Consider the following 25,664-nt stretch of genomic DNA (forward strand, 5'->3'; position numbering starts at 1 on the left):
ATGAATCATATTAGCAAGGATTGGAAATTTATAAGGACACAATAGCCTAAGATTTGGCAAAGGAATAATCAAATGTAATAAATAAATCATTTCACTTATTTAATATTGATTGGCAACTATGTTGGATAGTTACATGACAGTAAAACGTAACAAAATACTTAACGCTGCACTGAATGATCACGAATTTCTGACTTTGCAAAAAAAGAAAATATTAATTTATCCCATATTTTATTGCACTTACACAGTTCATTAGTTTCTATCCATGTTTAATTGGTTCCTTTACATATTTTAGTCTTTTGGAGAATTAAGCTATATCTCTGAAGTATTCAAGCAAACTATGGAGGGTATGTTCATCCATTCTTCAAAAATACTTAACTAATTTAATATTTTACTGCGCTTTTCAGCAATTAAGTTTTTATAACCATGTAGAATAGGTATTCCAGATTCTATCGAGTACTCGTGAAACAATTTGCAATCTTTTATAATTATAAAGCCTTTTTTGCCAATTTAAATTGTCTTAAATTCGCAAATAACCTGCGTAAATATTGTATGAAAGACCTAAAAATGATCGTTGATTGGCCATCGTAAAAAAAAATTGGGTTGAGATCAAGTGAGTTCATAGACAACAGAACGCTGGAAACGTGTCTACTCGCATTTTATTGAAATCATTCTAGGCAGTGCTGGCGGAAAATGTGCCGAGATATCAGAATTCGTCGCTAGAATTTTACGGCAGCCATCACTTCTGGTGGAGGATTTGGAATCTCCTTGAATTACATATCCCACTGAAATCCCTTCCGGTGAGTGAGCTGCTCCTTTAAGAGGTCTGAGGATCCTTCAACCTTCTTCGCTGGCTGGCCCTGAGGAGAGAGCATTCAACCCAGGCAGGGAAAAGGGTCCACAGAATAGAAGTGCAATTTTCCCTCCGTGCCCCTAAAAGTGTGGTTGACTGAGAGTCTTCCACGATAAAACAATTTTACTGCACGCAAAAACATGAGGTCAAAGTTCATGCCATGTCCCAGTGAAAGATTACGATGCGCAATAAAAGTGCCATCCACAACTTGGCCCATCAGCAATTCTAAGCGGCCAAGACCATAAAGTTTCAACTCTGATCTTACGTTCATTAACACCGTAGGAAAGGCAAAAGTAAATAGCTTGCCATGGAATAAAATGTCTGCATTACCGACAGGTGATTACGCAGGGACGATTAAGTACTCTACGACAAACTAATGGGAAATGATTGAAACTCAAAAAAAGCTATGAAATATTAATTTGCATCAAATGTAATAACACAACTTTAAGCATATTTTTTCGCAATAAAAATGGATTTTCATTGAATTGAAAGAAATTGAATACCAATCGTTAAGTTCATCAGTTAATTCAAAACAGAGCATGTACAAGAAAATCTCATTTAAGAACCTCAAAAATGAGTATCTTAAAGACTCTTTTCTTTGAAGAAAAAACAATAAACCTTTGCAAGCATTTCCAGTCCAGAACTAAATTCAAAACTTTGCAATGTCGCTACTTCCGTCAATAATCACAAAAGTGCGCAAGATTAGATACATGCAAAAATATGACTAAATAGGTATGAAGTTTTTTTATATTTCACGCATTTTTACGCACAGAGTACAAGCTAATCCCCACCACCAAAGGGTGTGCTATTTTTAGACGCCTCGCTCTGTAAAACAACCCTTCTAAAGGTCGCTCAGGAGACACTTCATAAAAGCAGACTCAGTAGCCGCAGTCACCATTCACCAATTGATCTAATAACTGATACAGCGTGTCACTCGAGGCGTTTCGGAGCGGGGAAGTCGCGACAACGTGCGAAAGATACGGCTTCATTTACACCACACCCACGGGCAAACTTTCACTCATCGACCTCGCGATCCATCAATTACGGCCAAAATGGAAAAAGTGGGAAACGAAGCAGGAGAAAAACAATTTGACTCGCGAGAACGCTCCAACGCCTCGCTTCCTTCCTCCTCAGTCCTCATTCCTTTCATCCTAACCATCTAATCATCTCTCCCACATAAATCATCTGTTTTTTCTTCTCCGCACCACTAATTCTTCTCTTCCTCTTCCTTCCCACTCATCAAATTCCTCACTCCAACGTCCTTCACACTACCGTAGAAGGGAACAAGGGATTATCACGGTTAAAATTCGTCAAGCGTGTTATGAAAATTTTTTCGTACGAAAATGTTAAAGAATGGTGCAATTTTGCACTCGTCTGGCCACACCTTGAATGTAGGATCCAGTATAGAAAGGCTTAAAAGCGAATCCGCGAACTCAATAAAATACAAAGGAAAGCAGCGTGATACGACAAAAATTGCTATCGGCGTAAAGAAAGCGTTACACAGATGTAAAAATAGTTAGCCCTGGAGCCGCTGGGGACTCAGTGTCTGCGCGAATGGCTAAAATTTCTCGACCAATTGAGAATTGATATCATTAAAATCGACACGGAGAACATCATAATAGAATACCATTATATTTCCAGGTCCAACAAAAGCGATAAATTAAGATAGATAAATTGCCTAACGGATAGATATGGGAATTCGTTATTTCCCCAAATAAAAGAGTGGTTTCTTATCGCCTTAATCGAAAGATTATTACTCCTGGAGTACGTATTTCACGCATTAAGATATTTAAATGACGATTTATATTTTTAGCGATTAAATGAAAAGTGAAAATTTTCAAGCGCGCGAAAACGCGACGGCTAAATATTAATGCTAGGAAAACTCCGTGTAACGTCGTTCTGGTTCCCGCTGCCGCTGGTGAGGTGACCTTTGGGCGGTGCTCTGAGCGCTGATACGACCCAGGATGCTAACAGGTAGCAGAGTACCCTTAAATAAGGATTATTAATACCTTATCAAATGAAGAAAACTTTCCGACATTAGCTAGTTTTAATAGGTGATTATTAAGACATGTTTCCCTGAGCTCTGTGCCTCATGCATGCATTGGTAATCTCAGACGATGTAAAACTCCTCTCTACTCGTATAGAAACTAGGTCCCTGTGGCGTCACGTGGAATGGCATCGCATGGGTGCCACTCTGGCCTTTTTCAAGTGGGGATAAACATTTACCATTGCCATTCGTCTAAACCGATATTTCTAAAACCAAATAATTTGTATATTATGCAAACACTAATGGTGGGTAACGAACCGCAATCAATGCCTGGCGTACGTATTTCACGCTTTTAGATTTTTAAATGACGATATCTATTTTTCGCGATTAAAGTGAAAATGTTCAAGCGCGTGAAACGCGACGGCTAAGTATGAATGCTGGGAAAAGCTCGTGTGACGTCATTCTCGTCCCGGCTCCCGCTGTGTGAGGCCACCTTAGTGGGAGGCAATGAGCGCCGCCACGATGCAACCTGCTAGCAGGTAGCGCATGGCTAAAATAAGGATTACTAATACCCTATCAAGAGAAGGAAACTTTCCGACTATAGGCAATTTTAATAGGTGATTATTAAGAGTTGTTTCCCTGAGCTCTGTGCCTGATGGATCCATTGGTAATCTCAGACGGTGTAAAGCTCCTTACTACTCTTATAGCATCGAGGCCCCTGTGAATCACTTGGAGTGGCATCGCATGGCCGCCAATCTCGTCTTTTTCAAATGAGGTTAAAATTGACCATTTAATTTGTCATTAACATTCATTAAAATTAACTGAGATTTCTAAAACCAAATAATTAGTATATTATGAATAAAATAATCGTGGGTAACGAATCGCAATCAATGCCTTTCGTTTTCTTTGATGAAGGAAACTGCACTATTGAAGTATACAATATAGAAGGGAAAAATCTAAGATTCCCATCTTCCCTCAAAATAAAACCTAACTCAAATTAACTTTGTTATCACGTCGTAACCGGAGCAGAATCAACAATAGTTTTAAGAATAGGTCTAGTTGGTCAACAGCAACTTGAAATGAACCAAGATAGTGCCCGCAGCTAGAATCCCTCTTTTCGCTCTTCAAGCATTCCACTGCCAGGAACGACCCACAGTAACCTCCAACCGCCAGTCAAGCGAAAAAGGGAGACTGAAAAACGAAGAAAAATTAAAGGGGAGAGAAAAGGATAGAAGCACTGAAGCTAAAAAGGTTTCGATCCCACCACTTCCTTCCTGCCTTTCAGCGTGGACGTTTTTCTCACCCCTGGCGGATTTCCGACTTCATTGTCTGCCTGAACTGACAGATATACGTGCCTTGCCTTTCAGGAGAAGCACTCGGAAGACATCGTCTGGGATGGATGGACTAAAATATCGATATGATGACCTCCTTATAATTACCTTGATTGATAAAATTTAAATCTCTCTTGAAGTTTTCCAAACTAAAAACGTTCATTTTGCCTTATACATTTTCCAATCACTGCACCTCTGATTATTAGGTAAATTTTTCAAAAAAATGAGGAACACCTTAAAGGGACTACAGTGCTCGAAACAGAGGTACCATAAGCCAATGAAAGCATGCCCATTAAACACGTGGGATGATATCGGGGAAGTATAACTTTGGTAAAGGTCACGAAACGTCACGCTGTGGTAGAAGAAGGATGCTAAGGTGTGCTATGGTTAAGTGCATGTATATTAATCATTTAAATGAAACATCATATCATTCAATGTAGTTAGCCACTTCCAGCGTATTATTCAATTTCCGCAACGACTGGACGACTGAAATGGAACACGTTTCAGATATTTAGATTTAAAAAATTCTGTTTTGGTAGATAACATTTTCATGATTTCTATGACGTATGGAACCTAATTTTTATATTTCGCGGTACAGCATTATTATTTTTGTTCTGACCACCATCTTTCTTATTCCTGGACAAGAATTACAATAGTTTGCTCGTAAAAATCCAGGGTATCATTAGTAAAATACGGGCAAATATTTAAAAGGTCAATAAACTTCATCTCTAGTCATCAGAGTAAAATCACAAGAGCATATTTTGGTAATTGTATTTAAAAACTTTCCTTTGATCCTGTTGATACATCTTTAGTGCGTCTAACAATACTTGACTATTTTATACTCACACTAAAAATAACTATGACTGACTCTGGTGGTAGGTGTCTTGGCCAGAGCACATGCTCACTTGAAAGAATTTTTTCCCTAAGAAAGTGTCTTGACCGATTTTATCAAATTCCGTCAATCTATTTCCCCACGTAGCAGGTGAACATGGAAATGAGAGAAACAGCCAAATAGGCAAAAAAATGAGAAATTTATACAGCACCAGCTGCACGAAGAACCACTATAACTGCCTGGAAGAAGTCCTTTTTTTGCATGGGAGGTCCCAGGGCACAGTTTCCGACAAGTCTCCCAAAAAATTCAACCTTTACATCCGGTGGTTCCACGCCTTCGCAGAGCGGGGCGGACAAGCCTAGCGAAGCGGTCTTTCTTCTCGACTGCCATTTCGGGTTTTCTTTTGTCTTCCTGCCTTTCCCCGCTCCGGCTTCACATCTTTCCGCACCGAATTGCCCCAACGCCGCCCACATCGAGCCAAATTGTCAAACACCAAGACCGCTGAAAAAGGGGATAAGTCGACGACACATTCCTTCGGGCCTTTCTTCTTTCCTTTTTCCGTTCATTTTTTTCGTTTCCCCCACTGTGGCTTCCTCTCCCTCTTTCTCTCTCTGTTCGTGCCATTTTGGCGCCCAGAGGCCCACTCACGGTAAGATGAAGGAAGTCCAGCCCACGGAGAAGGAACCTCAAGGGAGTTAAAGAGTCGGCTCAGCGGCGGCACATCCAATAACGTCCCCACCATCGAAATTCTACCTCTCAAGATCAGATCCGTCTTTTATTTCTATGAGTAACCTTGGTTTTCATTGGTCTTTATTGAGTCAATCATTGAATACATAATTTTCTATGAAGCTCCTGGAAAAACTAAACAATAATTTAATGTTAGTAGGCGCAGCTTGATAAAATTGTTTGTCAAAAAAATTCAACTAATCACCTTGGTTAAGTTTTAAGGTAATATTAATAAATGGATCTCTTTTTCTTGACCCCTATTTTTTAATCTTGATTAACATCGCGGATTTAGGTTTTAGAATTATATGCAAAATTATCCGACTATTTATTATCATAAAAATTTTGATTTGCTAGCTGATCACCCGTCCATTTTTTTCGTTTCCTCCACTGTGGCTTTCTCTCTTCGTGCCATTATTGCGCCAAGAGTCCCCCACACGATGAGAGGAAGGAAGTCCACCCCACCAAGAAGGAACATCAAGGGAGGTGAAGAGTCGGCTAACCCTCGGAACATCCAATAACGTCCCGACAATCGAAATATTCCATCTCGAGACCAGATATATCTTTGAATTCCACGATTAACTAGGTTTTCATTCGTCTTCACTAAGTCAATCAATTAATACAGTCAATAGTTATTTTTCATGAAGGTCCTGGAAGAACTTAACTATTAATTAACAGTATCAGGCACGAATTCTGGAAACTGTTTGTCAACGAAAATTTAAGTAATCGCGAAAGATAAATTTTAAGGAAATGATTTCCTTATATTGAAATTAAATTCAATTGAAAAAATGATTAACCTAGTTTTTATTCGCCTTAATTAAGTCCATCCACTTACTCATAATTTTTCACGAAGTTCTCAGAAAATTTAACTACAGTTTAATCGTTCTAGGCACTACTTTTTGAAACCGTCGGTGAAATAAAATACAACAAAACACATAGGACAACACTTAAGGTAATTCTTAAAGGCAAAATTCCAGGTTTGAAGTTTGAATAATTATATTTAAGATTTTAAAGAATGTTGTAGTATAGTAAAAACTAAGCTTGGCGCCATCACCTTTGAACCATCTTTGAACCATTTGAATCTTTGAATCATACTTTGTTTACAAGACCACGCCCGCTGGATACGAATCTTTGAATTTCTTGACTAATCTAGTTTTTCATTGGGATTTATTACATTAATCATTTAACGCAAACTTTTTCATGGAGGTCCTGGAAAAACCTAACTACAATTTAACTGTACCAGGCAGAAAATGATGAAACTATTTATCACAGAAAGTTCAACCTATCACCGTAGATACATTTTAAGGTAATTATTGATGACATAAGCCCAGGTTTGAAGTTGGCTACATTTATTATTGGTATCTCAAAAACGCTGTCATACGGTCAAAATCTAGGTTGTAACCATCAAATAATTTTTAAACCATGAATTATTGATTTAATTTCATTTTCATTAACCTGAGATGAATTATTTATCCCAGGTAAATTATTTAATAATTTTAATTAGAATTAATCAATTGAATGAGAAGAGAGCAAAAATGTGAAATGTGATTTCCTGAACTTCCAGTTATAGTACAAGGAAAAGGATATTTTAAAAACACTCAGGAACATGTATGCTTCACAGTATAGTAAATTCGGTGTACTACGCATTATTGAAATCTGAAGGCGTGCCAGCTAAATTCTTATAATTATGCACATAGAGAAAATTCCATGACCATTCCAATTAATCCACGATATTGGCAATAATTACCAATGCATTAAAAGGTTACAATTCATGAACATGAGATCCTTTATTCTTATAAATGGTGGATAGATACCTATACCCACTCTCTTGACAAGAATGACCCATCCATATGGACTCAAAATGCAGTTTTAGTTAGAAAGATCATCGCAGCCGGTTGAATTAGTGAAATTGATGCACAATGATGCAAAACGGAAGATTAAACCCGACAAATTTTAGCTTGATTAACTTCTTTCAACCACATGGGGTCATTAATCAATTCTTGAATAATTTTTATTTCCCATTTAAATGACGATGCGGTTGAAATAACCTTCCGAGGGGGAGACAGCAATTAAATTCTTTATTTATTTCATTGTGGAATTGTTCACCCACATCATATCAGATTTTTCAATTTATATTTTTAGCTAAATCAGCAACCTCTGATACAATGCATTGAATCCATTTGAAGACTGCCACATAGTAAGAAACGTTAAATTTAATTTTAAATAATTCAACTCATTGAAATATTTTATTACTGAGGTATGGGGGACCGATTGGCCAAAATAAACAGTTACTCATATCGACTTACAATTACTCACTTTTTTATTTTTCAATATATTTAGTCAAAATTAATTTTTTTCTATCAAAAGTTCTTTTACTATACGAGAATCCTATAGAATGCACCAAAAAATGTTCCTTGCCAACATAAAAGTTCACAAAGCTTGGGAATAAGTCAAAGAAGCTTCGAAATGTGAAAAAAAATCTGGTCGAATTTAACTGCTCCCACACGGAAGTGACGTCAAGATACATCTAATTTCAAACGCGTGACTCACTATCATTTCGCGGGTGTAAACATGAGGCAATGGCGTGTCTTATTCATGCGATGTAACAAGGGTGACTTTGACAACTCAAAGGTCCAATAAAAGATAAAAGAGACTTTACGGAGACTTCTCCGTTTTACGGTATGCTTAAAACTTTTATGTCGCCAGCTAAAAGCAGGAAGGCTGTATCTTTTAACCGTAAACTTGCTTCTGAAGGAAAATTCCCTGACATATTACTTACTCACAGCCTTGAGATATTTCTGATTACCTAGAGTCACTTAATTTGCACCAGATCTCGGAAAAAAACTATACTAGCCTGTTTCGAAAGAAACTTCTTGGAAAGCCATATATCCATAAAAACAAATCTATAATAAAAACTACAAATGGTTTTTTCAACACTTTAATTCAAAACGCAACTACCGACCATGGTTTATATCGAAACCGAAACATGGTCGAATATATCGAAACCTAAGTTTCGTAAGAAAACCTTGACTGGGCATAATATGTTGAAACCATGGTTAGCACTAGAGTTTTGAATTATAGTGTGGGCATTACCATTTGTAGTATTTATCATGGATACAACGAACTTCCATCAAATCAAGCCTGAAACGATTTTACGCATGGAGACTAATCCCGAGTCATAAAGTATTTACAAATATTTTTTTCATTTGCCTAATAAAAGGTAATTTATTTATTGAATGAGGAAAGGATATGTGGAGATTTTCTCACAAAAAATACCACAACCTGGATGAGTATGAAACAAACGATAAAATTTTCTTTACTGACAAAAATTTACTTATTTATTTCCCCTATTTCTTAAAACTGCCCACGAAACCCAAAGTCTAAAATTAATGTTGTCAGCCTTTAAGGGCCAATCGATTTCCCGATAACCTCGATAACCCCGTCATCCACTTTTTCCCCGTCAAAATGAAGGCTCGCCTCTCCCCAAATCCTCCACTACAGCCAAAATCAAATAAACTGCCTTCATTCGTTCCCTCACTTCAAGCAAGAAAATTCTAATATTCTTTTCTTTTCCAAGAGTGTAGGGGATCAAGAAGAAGGGAAGTACGAATACAATGCTAAAAATTAAAGGTCTGTAGGATTGTAATTCCCAAGCTTACTCTGAATATAGGCACGGACATAAAAAATATGCCGTGAGTGAAACCGTAGGGAAATCACATGCGTGAAACGTTGGAGGTTTGAATTAAATGTCGGAGCACTTCTCAATTAATTGAATGCGGACAGATGCATTTTCCCATATTATTGCGTGCTTGCCTTCACCGTGTTGATTTTGCCTTCAGAGTATTTTTTTTACCCAACACGTAATGCCTAGACAACATACAGTATCATTCGAAACCGCAAAAATGTTTTAATAAGCACCAAATAAAATTCAATTTAAAAATAAATATTACGATATTATTGTACAAAAGCATGATAATGAGTTACAGGTGAGATATGAAATAAAAGTTTATGTTTATTCTTACATGAACAATAAATTGAAAATTAAGATAATTGTCATAATAATTGCTGAATATAAATAAATAAAAAGACAATTATGGAAACTACGATCATTGTATCAGCTATTTCGAGTGGTTTTAAAAATCATATCACAGCAGTTTCAACAATGTTCAATTTAATGTACTGAAATTTCATGACTTCTATTTTTTTGATGTAAAATATTGTTTCTTTTAATATTTGCCGTTACATATGATATCATTTGCGTGCTATCCTTCTTACTACCTTCAACCCCAGGACCTCTTATTGTGATAACGTAATTACTCATTTTTTTAGATATCACGTGAAGGCGTGGGTCGCTCCTCGTGGAATATAGGTTATGATGTTCGTCATACTCAGTGTAATATCAAGACAGTGCCTTAAATGCAGCTTGGTTGTGTCTCTTGCTGGTTCATTAAAAGAGGTAATGATAGTTATTCCTTGGGATAGGCATGCGGAGAGTAGATACTCGGTGAACGGTCCCTGGATCATGAAGGGGTAAGATCCAAGAAGGTAGATGGATCTTTTTTCCGTGATAAAACCAAATATTCACCTGCACGAAAAGTTATCAGAGCCACCATAAGAACTAATTTTCACTCATATCACACCCGTGAAATAAATTCTAAGAAAACTATTACCTGTATTTTTGCCGCTATCATTCTTCACGGAAAAAAACAGCTGTACCTTTCGAGTAAGCGTTGACCATTCCTTAATTACATAAGATAATGTGTCAGATATGTTTTGAATCGAGTTTTGGCCACTATTCGACGCTGCTATTATCGAACGACAATGAAAACATGAATGAAGACAACTTTGCCTGAAGCTAGGAGACAATTTGAAGGAAGCCAATACTGCCTTCATACCAGTTGATGTTTGTAATGAAAGACAGAAACAAAATAAAAGAAGAGAGAGATTTGCTGGATTGGATGCAGCTATTAAAATAGCACGAGCAGTTTTTGCAGCACCACCCAAGAGTAGGTTTGTAGATCCTTAAAACGGTAAAAAAATGTCCCTATGGGTGCGTTGAAACAAAAGCTTTGCGGTTACTTTCGGTATGGAAAAGTATTGGACTCGGCGCTGTGTATCTAATTTAAAATACTTAATAATAAGTATTTCTTTATTTAGCAAGAGTATAATTTAGTTTAATTCGAATTTGCAAAGATCACACTAATATATTGGATGTTTGCTGAGAAAATGCATAATTTTTTATAATGGCAATGAGTGTCGGTTAACACAATATCCATCAAGAAGCTTGCATAATATATTGCATTAAGTCTTAAATTAACCACCAGGTTTTGATAGCAATTCAGAAACTCTTCAAAATCTCGCCGTTTATGTAATATTTATTAAGTTTCAAGAATTTATGAGCAAAGAGTAGATAGCCAAGTTTCTCTTTATAAGTAATAGCCAAATTCTACTTCCCAACATAGAAATAGCTGCTTTCTTATCTAAAATAATGCATAAAAGAGGAAAAAAACGATATTTCAAAAAGCACAAGGAAATGATACTACCGATCAAAATGGCTGCTATCGAGTTTGAGGAAAATAGAAATTCAAGGGTATGTTTCAACAGCTGGAGCGAAGCACAATTTTTAGCCTCCAACAAGTGTCTAGACCACACAGTTTGTTCGTGTCACAGGACTCCAAGTTTTACCTCTCATCAGATTGAAAACATTTCCGTCCCCCAACCCATCTGCTAAAACCGAGTGGTTTGATGTCCTCGATATCCGAATAGCGTGGGAAACCACAGGTGACCCGTGGGTAGAAAACCGCTCTGATATTGGAAAGGAGTTTCATTCTCACGACAATGAGTTCTCTCTAATGGCAACTCTGCTATCGTCAATGAATTCTTGAAGTTTGAATCAGCTAGTAGAGACTTTCCAAGAACTGCCTATAAATATTTTACTCAAATCTAATAGGATTAACGAAATGCGCTAACAAGTAATTAAATGCAAATTTTTCTCATTTAGTGCTTCGGTTGTTATTGGGTGAATATTTGTTCGCGAAGGTTATTTTGATTGTCTTATGTATTTTTCCTAGTCTTATTTCCTTCGTCGACGTTAATTTTTGTAATTGCATTACATTACTAGTTTTCGTTCCGTAAACATTATGCGCCATCACAAATGTTGTGGATTGTCATCATGACTGTGCGAAGGAAATAGTTTCACATTATCCGTCATTTCTCTCTTATAGTTACTGAAGGGAAAAATTTTATTTAAAAAATTAATTTCTCCCAAATTTAATAACCGAATAATGTATTATTTAAATGCATGAATTTTCCATCATAGAGAACCATTCCCTTCCAACTTTTTGCACTTTTAACAATTATGCTCCCTATTAGGGAAAAATATAATAGAAATAAGTAGGTAAATAACTAGAAAGTACATGAAATGAGACGTACCATAATCACGTGGCTCCATATGAGTACGACCAAAATGACCTGAAAAATAAAAGGTAAGATAAATAATGTATCGTTGTGTTAAACACAGGCAACGAACTTAACAATTCAGTCAAATGAAAAATGATATTGTTATAATTCTCTTCAAATCTTGGCTCTTCGACGACTGTCATAGATAATTTTTACAAGTTTAAAAGGACGGCGATAAGGAGTTGGATTGCACAATGGAAACGAGACACCTAGGGCGGGCTCGCGGGTTACACTCCTGGGGCAGGGATTCTAAGCGCTAGCTTTTTTCCTCTGCCCGCAGGGGGGGAAGGACGGGAAGGAACAAGGAAGGAGGCGCCGCCGCGATGAGAGCCCGACGACGCCTCCGGGGAGGGGATAGGGAAGGAAGGGAAGGGACGAGGAATCCCGCACCGTCACAAAGGCGGGCGGGCCCTACTAACAGCGAAACCAAGCGAAACGCAATTAATATACTACCAATCCTAGTGGATTTTCCTATGAGGAAGTAAAACCCATCGATCGACTCGGTAGATAGTTGGATTGCACAGTGGCGAGAAATCGCCTCGAGGAGAAAGCGTAATTTAGGCTAATAGAGAGAGCATGGTGACACCTGGAGCCATTGAACGCATGTGGCGGCAGTAAGGGGGAAGAATATAACGTTCAAATCAATATTTGAGGAACCCTCCACAATGTGGAGAGCACATGGTACTCGATAAAGGCTCAATAATCCAATGCCAAATAATTACCATCACATAAAATCGGAATATGTGAAAAATGAGACTTTCGATTGACTCAAGTTAGGAAATTTTAAAGTAAAAATAGTAATGAAAAAACGCACAAAGTAAAAGATAAAAAGCTTATACTCCACTTGAGTGATTAAGAGATTTATTCCGAGACATTTCTGCTAAATAAGCCTATAACTGGAGTATTATTGAGGCAATTTTAGTAAAAATAAAATAAATAAGGATTGGCCTCAGCATAAGGATTTAAAATATAGGCTGATATAATAGAAAAAATTTCGTAAGATATAACATAGATATCACTACAAAGCTAAACAAAATCAATTCACTCTAAAAAAAAATGATACAATTTTAACTTCGTGTCACACCGGCTAGTGGAATGCAATAAAGAACGTACTTCGAAATTTTCAGCAGTATTGCTTCAGTTCCGCTCGTCAATGGAGCCATTTTAGGATATACAAGTATACTTGAGTAACCCTTAAGCTTTGGAGTGATGATGTTGACCAAAGACCGTCAAGAATTACCTAAACTTAATTATTTCTATCACCAGTAGAACTATCTAACACTCTACAACCTCTCTCATTTCTGAGAAATAGAATAGTTTAAATGAAGAGAGAATAAAGTTCTCATAAAGAAAAGAGATAAAAGATCATCACCATTATAAAAAACAACCAAGCATTAGTCCTTATTCAACTTCCTTTCACTTTCATCGCGGCACACAAGGTACGAAAGAGGAATGTAACTGCCACAGCTTTCATACAAATGGTCAAAAATTTCGGGGTGTCAAAAAAAAAATAAAAATGGGGAATGGTAACTGCGCCTCATCTGGCCTATCTCAGCAATTACGAGAGACGGTCGCCTACACAGAGGGCTCTCGCGGGCGCAGGCTATATGAAGCACGTTCCTTTCCATTTATAAGTGAAAGTGGACGCTAGGGTTTCAACAGGAAGGCCGAATAAACGGAGACTCAACAAGCGAGGTTGCGAGTTTGCATTCAAACAGCCGATAATTTCATTAAATCTCAAATAAGGGCAATTAGAAAAATTGTTTGATTCGTGAATTGTAATAAATGTTTTATTCATGTATTTTGGTGAAATGTAATTTGATCATGAGAATACATTAATTCATCAGATTAAAAAAATCATTATTAAAGCATTCTACCGATTAAGATAAGTTTCCATGGAGTTCTAAAGAAGCATTTTGGCAGCATCCCCTTCCTTCATGTGCTTCCCTCTTCAATTCACATAAAGGCCAATTCCCTTTCATTCTATTATAGAGAAATAGTTTAGTAAATAATCTTGAATCCTAAATATTGAATCCTAAAGGGAAATGAAATTTTTACGAATATTTGACCAATTTTCACCATACTACGAAAGAAATAGAGAGAAAATCATCAAAGCATGGAACAAAAACATTTTTGCGATTGAGCGCTCGTAATTGCAGCGGCACGGAAAGACATAAGGTCCGTGGTTCCATTCCCGTTCCGGGCAATATATTTCCCAGAACATTTAACGTTAATTACGCGTGATTCCTTTTGCTTGAATTTTTATTATTTTGACTACTGAAATGTTTACTTCTTTGCCCGCTAATAAATAATCTATCAAGTGTAGGCAGTGTATCAAGAGTGACGAACTTCGAACGTCAACGGCTTTCCCTGGCATCAAGTGATTGTAAGCCCTTTCTTGTTTGTCATTCGGTTGACGGTCACGCGGTTAACGTCATCGGTTCTCTTCATCCGTACTCAAAGGGTATGTTAGTTCTCTTACCATATCAAACAATCCATTAGGTTGAATGACTTTGTAAGCAGACGTGCGTATACATGAATAAAATAGCGTTTGACAGATATGAAAGTTTTGAAGAGTAGATACAGGTATATTAAAACTAAAACAAAAAAATTAAAAAAACATCATTCAAACACGGAAATATTCGTTCACAAAAACAATTTTTACGGTAAAAAGCTAATTATCATAAAGGATTCACGACAGGGTTCCGAGAAGTGACCCTTGGGGATATGAATGTATTCCGAGCACGAAGATTACGTTTTTTCCCAGAAAAAAAATCCCGGGGCCCATTAAATAAAATAAAACGTTCTCTCCGCACAGCATAATACGGAGCAAATTATCCATGTAAATGCGTGGGATGAAAAATACGTCCAGGTCATTCCGTGAATTAAAAGATGTTTTCCCCAGCTCATGATGTAGTGCCATTCTACATGAAAAACGTACGATTTTATGCAGTTACAACGCTCATGCAGAGCATACTTAATTATACTTCAGATAGCTATTCAGGACCAATTATTTCCACAGTTATAGACGTGCAGAAAATATTTTATGAGAGTACACCCATAATGTAACCCGTGGCTGATAAATTTATCCCGTTTTAAATGATTTATAATTCACCATTTTGACTAACTCAGCCAGTTAGAGCATCCATTTGAAAAATTATTCCAATCCTTGGAGGTTTTGGAATGAATTCCGACATTCCACAGGTATTGCATGACCATGAAACTCCGAGTCGATAAATCATCTGGAAAAAATTAATCACAGTTTTTCAAAACTTGTGAACATACTACGGATGTATGTATTTGAGGGTCATAAAAATGAAATAATTTCCTAAAGCCAAAATTTAGCATTTAATGCTTAGGCAGCTGCAACATACCATATTTAAGTACAAAAAAATACAAAAAGACACTTTTTAACCTAAGCTCATTATTTTACCAGTAAGTCCGTTTCAGTTTTGAATATACTTTTGAATTAGTATTTTTAGAAGTAGGTACTTTAAAGTCAGAAAATGCTTTGTACCACTGATCACGACGTTAATATTTTGGATATTCATCAGGAAATTCTGAATATTTCGACGACCATATTCATAACATCCCATATTCAATAATTTATATAGTTTAGTTTTTCCAAATGGAAAGAATAGCTTAAGAAACTCTCGCATGGGACATGTAGGCAAGAAATAAACCCGTAATAAACGATAAGATTGTAAAATAATCCGGTTGTACGATGTGTCAAACCCATCTTAGGATTTCTGATACTAATTAATAATCAATAACTATGACATTTGAAGAGAAATGAGAATTTTAATAAATACACAGAGAAATTAAATATCGAGTTGGAAAATCTGGATAATTTATGGCGCTCGAAGCATGGATTAAGATAAGGCATATATTTAGCTATGCATTTTTAAAGTAACTAATATTTACTGTTGAGTCATGACGTTATACTAGCATCACACTTCTGAATGTCAATGAAAAATTTAGCTAAAAAATTATTTACCAAAGTTAAACAAATTTATAATTTTTAATTAAACATGAAATTACCGAATGCAAAAAGATATTCATTGAAAATATACGAGTTTAATTATCTATAAGTGGTAGGGACACCCATGCAAGATAATTCGTAGGGTGGGAGTTAGAAGAAAGATATTCGAAGAGAATTTATCACGTATAGAGAATTAAAATTGCACGAAAGAGACACTATCTCTTCTCTGAAAACATGAATTATGCCGTCGTCCACTGATATTAAGGTTATAGCCACTCATCCTGCCGCGAAAACTATTGACCACCGCAGGAATCGGCTGGCAAAACAGCGTTCGAGCTATTAAAATCCCACCAAGGGGATAATATTCGTGAATTCCGCTCGAAAATTACCCATTACCAGGGATGGCAAGTGAAACGAAACGAAAATGTTCCGTTTCGACTCGGAGTCAAACGAAAATACGAGGCCTGGGTTTAGCTCGCACGAAATTAAAATCACTAAGGAGTTTAGTTTCGACCCGGGACGAAACTTTACTCCTAGGAGTGAAACTAAATCAATCGAAACTCCGCCGCTCATAGCTAACTTTCGATCCCAGAAGTTAAGGGGAATAAGAAGGAATAGTTTCTACCCATTACGTTTGACGTACGTGTAGAGAGGTTAAAATATCGAGATTTAAAAATCAAATGGCAAGTTTATGTTCACCGTTCTCCAGTGGTAAAAATATGAGTTGCCCCATTCATCTAATGGCGGTAGGCCGAACTTCTACTTCATTCAACCATACTTCGCACTCGATGTTTGGGTCGAAACAAACTAAACTGTTCGAAGGTAGAGCACGTAGACCCTCGGGAGCGAAGCATTATCTACTTCTCATTTCGTTCCAGAGTTTAGCTCCCAGGATTTATATCCGTTTCGTTTCTACATTAAGCTCCTCGTAACGTAACTATGCAAATTTTTCTGGTTTTGAATTTCGTTTAGTTTCTATTGCCATTCCTGCCCATTACACTGCCTACTCATCATCGTTGCCACGTATAAAAGGCCTTTTCCCTATGCAATCAATAAATACCTTTTCTTCCATCGAAGAGAGTCGATAAACGCGAGAGACGCTCATAAAAGTAGCGGAAAGGTTGATTTGATGACGGTGAGAAAAACCTAGCAAATCTAAAAGTTTATAAATTAGCTAATTTTACCGCCCGCGATCGTTTCAGGGTGTTACACTAGCCACCGTGGGGGCCAACCCAAGTCCCAGTCGAAGGGTGCGTAATCAACTGCGGATTAGGAAGCGAGCAAGGGAAGATTCCACTAATTAGGGTCTACAAGGAACTACCTGAACTATTCCGCCATGATGACCCCGCTGGTACAAATAAAAGTTGAAAAAAGGTAAAGCTAAAGATAAAACTTCCCGTTCAATATTACGATCAGTTAAAGTCATATACAATACAGATATTGTTATCTATGATAATCAGAAAAAATTATTGTTATTCAAATATAAATAGCTAGTCAAGATTAACTACAAATAGTCGAAAGCTAAAAGAACAATTATATGATATTTTAGGAAAGAAAATTGGTAAAAAAATTTCATCTAAAGTTATGATAGGCCTAATATCATGGAATGGGCTGAAATATCATAACATGGGATGAAATTGTCACGAAATTTAATGACAGTATTAAAATTCCGACAGATATGATAGAATTTTACACCTAATATCTAATGTAGGAGAAATTACTTGTCCAACATGCAATAGTCATGATAGTTCTCCCTTATGAAACAAGTGCAAGTCACGAGGCGGGAAGAATGAGGTATCACAAAGTCTTTTAAGTTCAGATCCAACCATTTTAGTGACTTCTCTGTTAAAAACGGATAAAACTCTTGTTTTCGTCGACCGCGAAAACCACAAAGACTCTCCTCGTTTTTCCAAATCCATTTCAGGGCCCGAAAGGGAAATAAACCGTACCGAGTGACAGTGCCGGGATTTAAGGAGTAGGAAACGCCTCAACGGCAAATGAACTGAGTAAGACACTGGGAACGTTCGAGTCGGGAACGTTTTATGACCTGAATGGATTTCTCTGTGAGGTTTTTCCCCTTTTCGCTCTCACCAGCGTCATGACGGGCTCTTTATTACTCTCTGCAGCATCCCCTCATACCCAATGACATTTGTGCAAGGGGCAATTACAGGTTTCTAAAACGGTATTTAATGCATGGGCATGAGTTTAAATTTATAAAATATACCTTTTCAAAAATATAACAGAGGACAGAGCACCCTCAATCCAATTTTTGGTTCGAAAATTTTTCAATTAACGATAAGGGAGGATACTTATACTAATTTTCATGTATGTATATATAAGCATGCACGTACGATTGCAAGACAATTTTGCGAAATCAGAGTGAAAATTAAAAACATGATTATTAAAGGCAAAAGGGATGAAAAGGAAGTACAATATTTGGATATACATAACATTCCGCATTAAATGACCTTATCTCAAGCATTATCGCTAACGTATAATCAAGTGAAATATATAGCAAAAGAAGAATTTCTAACACGCCAAATCTTGATAGTAATGGAATCCAACGAGTATAGTCCCAGAAACGTAAAACGGTTTCGCACAGTCATGGACGCTATAGATCACTTGAAATTAAAGGAACAGGGATCACTATACAAAGAAGCAGAATTTCCTTCCTTGAAGACATTTAAACGCCTTGTAAAAATGGAAAGTAACAAGACCTATAGAGGCATTTTCATCAAAATCTGATACTCTAAAAAGGGTCAACTGTTTGGTGATTTGAGATAGAATTACCCAAACATTTTACGAACTTTTAATAATTAATTTGGCATGACCTTTTTAATTACCAATCAACTCAAAAGAATTGAGGCTATGAAAATTTTGTGGAATGGGAGATAATGATGGCAGTCGTAAAAACACTGGATATTTCAAATAAATAAATTCCTGTCGACTGGTTTTGACATACTCATTCCCGAAGACCAAAAGAAAATTAAATACCAGAACATTCATTTCACAGAAGTAAAATGATGTTTTTTGCCATCAAATATTTTAATTCGGTGCTTATTAATATATTCATCCATGTATGTGACTGCGAGCGAAGTCAAATTCTTCTTAATACTCAAAAACCAAAACGTCAGCTGTTAGACCTTAAAAATGATGTCATTGACGACGCAACAGGCCAAAATCAACATTTTAGGGGAATTTCACACTTAATTTAGTAGTATCTAAAAGCACCTAGTAATAACTGTCGTTCATATCACAGGCATTTTAATATTGGTATTCTGTATCCCTCCATTTCTCGTCATCAAGCTTGCTCCTTTATAACCATGATATTCTATATTGGTGTGCCTTAGTATATAGATTTATTTACTCGAAGTAAGCATTAGTAGATGTATTTCTTATGTTTTAAATATTTTAAATTTTAGTATGTGTATATTATGTTCTAAATGGGGAGTAAAAGTTCAAAAAGTCCAGATTACGTCTCCTATACTTCCCCTCTCCCCTGAGCCTCCCTCAGGCGCGAACTTCTCGTGTTGACACGGGAAATGACGCTGTGGTTGTAGATTCGCTCGCACGGCAAGCCCGGGGCAAGAGAGGAAAATTTGGCCGACGAGATTTACCGCGCCGGTGAGGGCGCGGGCCGGATAAATAGATTGATTACGAGACCTTGGAGATGTGGTGGTGAAGTGAAATAGGCCACTACAAAGTTATGGCCGTATCGCGTCGGATTATCCAAACAGAATTAGATGCATTGCCCTTCCTGCAGGGAAAAAAGACTAGAATCCTTGGAGCCAAAGAAATCAGTTAAATATACGTGGAGAGTGCGAAAAAAAACTTCCAGTTCGTAGTATATATTAGCAGTTGATAAATAAAAAGGAAGTCAAACAAATAGCTGCATAGAAGAAGGGATGATTACCAATGCAATATTTAATTTCACTAACAAAATTTACGCTAGCTTAAGAGCGATTGCTAATAGCAAAACAAAAACTTTTAGCAGTCTACAAAGTCATAGAGATTAACCACATTACAACATATTCTGGTTCAAAATTACACAATAAAATTTCCAACCGCTAGAGTTTTCCAGGTTCATGTCATGAAATAATAGTACCTCAACATTCAAAAAGCTTTGAAAAGCACATGATGCATTTGGCTAGAGAAATTCAAATTTAATGAAATTTGCATTCCTATGAGGTAGTATGTCTCTAGAAAAATGTAGATGCAGCCAGAGAGCTGGCTTTCCCGATTTAAAAGATATGAGCGCAACAGAAAAATACGAAAACAATAGTGAAAAATATTTATGCACTGCTATAAAATGTAAGAAAATTCAGCTAAGAGCGAATAAAGAATTTTTTCCATTCAAAGGGGGCGAGTTAATCAAGTTTACACGCAAGATATACTCCGCTGGAATGCTGTTATCATACCAATGATATTGTATTGGAAGAAAATATTGGGCCTGGTTTCCAATTATTTCAACCGCAAAATGGAACCATTTAATTAGCCATTTTGAAAGGTAGAATTATTTTATTTTGAAATGAATTGATTGTTTAATTAAATGCTATATTTGTTGCTTTTTATGAATGATTCATATTTTAAATCAGCTAAAAAGAGAAATTTAATTACTGATTGATTTAATTTTGTGGAAAGAGCGAAGTCATTTAACATAAGGCATTGAATTATACATTTTAATGAATGATTTCACGTGAAGTGAAAATTGATGGTGTAAAGTTACAAGTTAAATGAATAAATATAAAACTGCATGAATTTGAGAGTGGTATTTTCTCTTCTTGCAGTTCCCTTTAAACTTCCTCATAAGTTTTTCTTACCACCCAGCTCATTCTAGACATCTTACTCTACATCCACACTTAATTAGCCTCAAGTCTGCTCCTTTCTTATTGTCCTGCTGTCCATTTTTCACTCCAATAAGGTAGTTTTCTGCATACACATGATATGGTAAATGACATCCTATTACTCATGTTCGTATATTTACAGGTCAACCTATATTTATTGTTCATATATGCCTGTTGGTGAAATCTTCTCTGGTTTTCCACCGGGTGAGTTACTTGCAGGCCGACATTTCGATAGCTACCTCTGCCAACTTTTTAGGGAATGGTAGAGGTAGCTATCGAAAAGTCGGCCTTCAAGTAACTCACCCGGTAGAAAACGCGAGAGTATTTCACCAGTGGTGTGTCATTTTTGACCGAAAACTGAATTCGGCACCCTTTAAAACCTATGCTTTGTCACGTTGGTTGTCATGACGGCCCAACGTTTAAGTGTATGACTTTTGACCCCATTTTGACCTTCGAAGATCAATAAATCAACTATACGAATCTATTAACGGCAAAATCGACTTTGGCATCCTTTAAAACCTGTGGTTTGACACGTTGGTTGTCACGATGGGCCGACATTTACCTCTATGACCTTTGACCTCCGTATTAACCTTTAAGTTCAATTAGTGGATAATACGGGTATTAGGACAATACCATTGACTTGGGAACCCTTTAAAACCCATCGATCGACACATTTGCTGGTATGCTATTCTTTTTGCCACCATTATGACCTTGACTGTGACCTTAATTTGGTCAAAGGTTGAGTTTTCGTAAATAAAAGTGCTATTTTCGGTATTCTCGCGTCCGAAAATCTAAGAATTAACATCTTGGTCAATGAAATTAAGACTTTTTTCTATCTCGATATTGTAAACAATGAAACCCCATAAGGCACATTCAAATATTTAGTTTGGCCCCACATTGCTAGGTCAAAAGATCAAAATTGTAAAATTTTGCTTATACTCAACAAAACTTAGGACCTTTCTACATAAGTATGCCAATTTTTATGACTATTGCTCGATGCAAAGTTACTAAAATTAGATGTTAAAAATGACAGACAACCTGTGGGACAGTCTGTATATCAATGATATACTACATCATATATGCCTGTTTTCACGCAATAATCAACCCCTTATATCCATTAAGCATCTCAACACCCTCTACAAACCTCATACATTGGATAACTTTATACAATAAAAAGCTATAAAATATCCTAGGCCGAACTAAACTAGTGAAATCTCTAAGAACTCGTGCCTGATTTTTTTATATTATTTTTATAGAATAACTATAGATGTCACCTCCCGCCACACACATTATAAAACGGTTCGTGGAGCAGTATGTTGTGTGTTTTCTTGTCTGATCATACCCCCGGGATAATTGAATGGTTCCATCTGATCAATTCTGCGTTGTCGTGGTTTTTAATATTATTGGTGTGTAGTGTGTAATGCTCGTCTCCTCAGCATCGACACGGAATCTCAGCCGGCTATCGCTTCTTAAACCTTTCCTCAGTGCCGGTGCCCTTCATAGTCTGAGCCATGACCCCTTGGGAACCTTGCAAAGTGAGCTGCTTCCTTTAGATGGGGAAGCATCGCTCACCCGTTGGGCTCCATTGCACACTTCGGCTGAGACGCCTTCCCTCCCCCGACACGGACATAGTGGGTGGCCCACTGGGCGGGTGGCTGAAATTTTGTAACCCCCCTCCATACGCTTCTTGTACTCGGGACAGAATCTTCTCCATCAAGACCCACTACCGCACCTTTCCATCACAGCTCCGACATTAGGGAACCCTTAGGGATGCTAACCCTTCCACTTCTATTTCGTTTACAATCTCTCCCATGTTCTCTAGCATGTTTCTATTCTTAAAGTTTGCTTGATAATTGCTATATAAATCGTGGAAACAACATTCAATCTTTTTTATGCACATTACTATGATAGTTTTGTAAACGAAGGTATTTTTCGTTACCAAATAAAGTATGTTTTTTAACATTGATAAGAGATAAAATATTTTTTAATATTTAAATCTATGGCTTTAATCACGTTTACACACTATATTCAAAGTCCTATGTTACATATATGCATGATTTTACCTTGGATAAAAAATTAAACACCAGGATAAAAAATTAAAATACTAATATTTTTATCAATATATATTTCTAACTAGCGTTGAAATATAAAAAAAAAAGTTTCTAAACCACCCAACTCAATACTTTTCCACCAAGGTTCTGATCTCAAGGAGTCTTCTCAAAAGCTAACCCTTCAACATGATATTTAATATAAGTCTTTTATGCAAGCTAAAACGGATCAATACTACTTTTTTCTGGCAAAGACTCACATTTAGCGTGGATAACTGAACAAGCCACGTCGCGTCGTGGGTAAAATTTGCAGAAATTGGCTCGTTTACCACCGCTGATTATAATGAAGCTGGAAACATGACGACATCTCAAAAATGATTTGAAGTAATAAAAAAAAGGTAACTATCCGAGAAATTTATTCGTAAATTTTTTACTCCTGTAAATGCGCTAGCGTTTTTAGTTACATATTAAACTCGAAACTGCATAGATCAGCAATCAAACGCGTATTGCTGAGGAAACAGTTCAAAACTCTGGGTGATTTTGTGCTTAAATTTTTGGGTAAAACATTGGTAGAAATTGAAATTACTGATCGATTATATACCATTAATTAGGTGTGAATTTTCCCTACAGAAAGGACCCAGCAAATTTAAGCTCACAAAGAGGCTCGCCCTCCCATCTTAATTATATGTATATGTATTTGGAAGGGTTATATTAATATGCATTAGAATAGGGAAGCAAACACTGAAGGAGGTGGATGAATTCCGTTATTTGTGAAGCAGGATCACTAGCGATGGGAGAAGCAAGAAAGAAACTATCAGCAGTATAGCCCAAGCAAAGAGATCATTCCGTCAAAAGAGAGACCTGCGTACAGCGGGAAACTTAAATGTGGAAGTAAGGAAACAATTTATAAGACCTACATTTGGAGTATGCCCCTATATGGAAGTGAGGCATGGACAATGACCGCAGCGGAGAAAGCAAGGATAGAGGCCTTCGAAATATGGTGCTACAGAAGAATGATGAGGATCAAATAGATGGATTGAGTTATTAATGAGGAAGTCCTAAGAATAGTAGGAGAGAAAAGAAGCTTCGTGGAAACTTGAATAAGAAGACGGAGCAACCTTATAGGCCACATCCTGAGACATGATGGCCTGATGAAGATAATCTTCGAGGGACAAGTGGATGGCAAGAATGGAAAAGGAAGACCTCGAACAAAATATATGTAACTGGTAAAGAAAGATGTGAAAGGGAAGAAATATGTAGGCGTGAAAAGTTTAGCTGATAGGAAAATGAAGTGAAGTGCTGCGTCAAACCAATCTTAGGATTGTTGACCAGTGATGATGATGATAATGATGATGTATTTGGAATATTTATTAGTTTGTGATTAAATGTTAAGTCAGCATGAGACATATTAACTACCTAAAGTGTACGTACAAGTTTCTTTACACTTAATTATTTGGAAAATTAGCGATGTGAAAACCTTAAAAAATTATTACAAGCCCATAAATTCATAAATTTTTACGTGACCTCACGGACCTCCACTACTGCTGGGACGTGGCCCTCTTTGCCCCACCTGGCCCCCTCTTTGTCCTTATTCTGGATCCACCACTGTATGTTACACAATAGTCTACCGCAATGCCTTTCGTCACACACGTATTGAGGCGGCTTGCGGGGTGTTATTTCGATGTAGATGTATTTTCACCCTCACATCCGCTGACTTTCAAGGCTGGCCCGTGAGATATATTTCAAACGGCTTTGCACCTAATTTCACTTTCTTCCTCCCTCCAGCTCACCGCCCATAATGCTTTCAACGTTCCATTAAAACCTCTCCACCCATATATTTCTCCATCGCTCTTATTTCACTCTCGAACACGTCCTCGCGGCCGGAAAGCTGTTTTCCGTTTGCAGCCGAAACTCTCTTTCGAGAGGAACATCATCTGTGCGACTTCGGAGTCGGGCGGTGTAATTTGTTTCCCTTCGTCAGAGGAAAAACAGGAGCGCCGCCACCGACACTGTGTCGGAAAAAGGAAGTTTCTCCGGAATGTTTATTTAAAATTCTTTGTTTTTCTTTGTTGGTTTCCCAAAGTTTACATCCACTGTTTGACCGTTGTTCAAAATAGAAGGCTATAAACGAGCATAAGAAATAAGCGAGTTTTTTTTTAACCCCAAATTCCAGCTTCATCACTCACACAAAAGGGGAAAAAACTAACTGCTTTCTAACGAGTATTTTTTGTGTCGAAAGGAGATAATTTCCTTCCATTAGTTGATGATTAAAGGCCAAGTCTCCCGCTCCATTGATTTTGCTGTCAATAATTTTCTAGTACCCGAACGAGAATATTGAGATAATCGCAAATATTTAGTCATTTTGGCCCTTAAAAATGATAGCAATAGAGGCAGTGCTAAAATGAAAGGGTTTATTCAATAACTTTTAATGTGCAATAAGAAAATTGAGCATTACTTCTTCATCCAAAGTAGCAGTTCCGCATATTTTACCTTCAAAAATGCCTCAAACTCAATTTCTTTGATTCACGCATCAAACTTACCGGAGTAAATCACGATATAATATGTTAGATAATATCGTGGACGACCAAACTGTCTGCTATATCATTCG

At 37.0% G+C, this 25,664-nt stretch overlaps 1 protein-coding gene across 5 annotated transcripts in view; it reads right to left on the minus strand.

Moving 5' to 3' along the window:
* LOC124163718 (calcitonin gene-related peptide type 1 receptor-like) overlaps nucleotides 1–25,664 on the minus strand; it is a 510,985-nt gene that overhangs the window by 175,583 nt on the left and 309,738 nt on the right. For 4 of the 5 annotated variants that reach the window (XM_046540792.1, XM_046540791.1, XM_046540787.1 and 1 more), the window contains one exon: nucleotides 12,156–12,194. The exons of the other annotated variant lie outside the window; for it this stretch is intronic. The gene's annotated coding sequence lies outside the window, so the exon portion shown is untranslated. The remainder of the gene's footprint in view (nucleotides 1–12,155; nucleotides 12,195–25,664) is intronic. 5 annotated transcript variants of the gene reach the window in all.

This window comes from Ischnura elegans, chromosome 8 (assembly GCF_921293095.1).
Source record: "Ischnura elegans chromosome 8, ioIscEleg1.1, whole genome shotgun sequence".
Lineage (NCBI taxonomy): Eukaryota > Metazoa > Arthropoda > Insecta > Odonata > Coenagrionidae > Ischnura > Ischnura elegans.